Here is a 961-nt window from a genome sequence, read left to right on the forward strand (position 1 = left end):
ATTGTATTCACATGGCATTGCATGATCAACAGTATATACATATATATCCTGGTCTTACTCTCTGCTTTTAGCCAAGGTCCATCTAACACTAGCAATGAACTTTTCAGTTCTTTATTCTTTCTGGTATCTGCCTTGATTTCCATCATTAACATGCTTCTGGAAACTCCATGAACTATGTTAAATGTCAACAGTTATAGAAAGGCTGCAGGCCTTTTATTCATAGGGTCGCTATGAGTTGTGCTCAAATCAATGGCAATCAACAGTAACAATAACTATCTTTAAATTATCTTCAGGGGGAAATCAGTTATAGGATATATTAATTATGTTGTCCAGTGATTTTGGTATTCCGTTAAATAATCTTTCTTTGGGATTTGGAAAAAGATCGAGCTCTTCCAATCAGCTGACCCAGCAGTGCTCCATTCCCTGGGTGGTGATTACAGTGCAGGAATCTCTAGTACGGACTACGCACTCATTCTTGGCTCTTCTTTCTTAGAGGTAGTAAAATCCCCATTTTCTGCCTTGAGAATGACTTTGCTAAGGGGAGGATGATGGCATGATGGCAAAACTGACCAATCCATGAGCTAGTATCACACACCTAATTTGCCTGGTCTCACCACAAAATAGTGGCTTTTGCCTTATCTTCATAAGCCAGCTGGGGCAATCAGAGGCAATGAGATTGGCACAGGACAAAGCAGAATTTAGAGCTGTTGTATATAGGGTCGCTATGAGTCGCAAGCGACTCAACAGCACATAACAACAACAACAATGTACAAATGTAAGTTCCATTATACAGCATAGACACTTGATATATATGTTATTTTTATGCTGATTATATAATTTGGGAAGCTGGAATTTATGAATAGGACCTGAAGCGAGCACTGCAGAGTGTCAAGGGCTGCAGCCTACAATATGGATTGAGGCTCAATGTCAAGAAGACAAAGATTCTCACCACTGGACCAAT

This window comes from Elephantulus edwardii, unplaced genomic scaffold (genome assembly GCF_000299155.1).
Source record: "Elephantulus edwardii isolate Elephantulus edwardi_28Jun2011 unplaced genomic scaffold, EleEdw1.0 scaffold00187, whole genome shotgun sequence".
Taxonomy (NCBI): domain Eukaryota; kingdom Metazoa; phylum Chordata; class Mammalia; order Macroscelidea; family Macroscelididae; genus Elephantulus; species Elephantulus edwardii.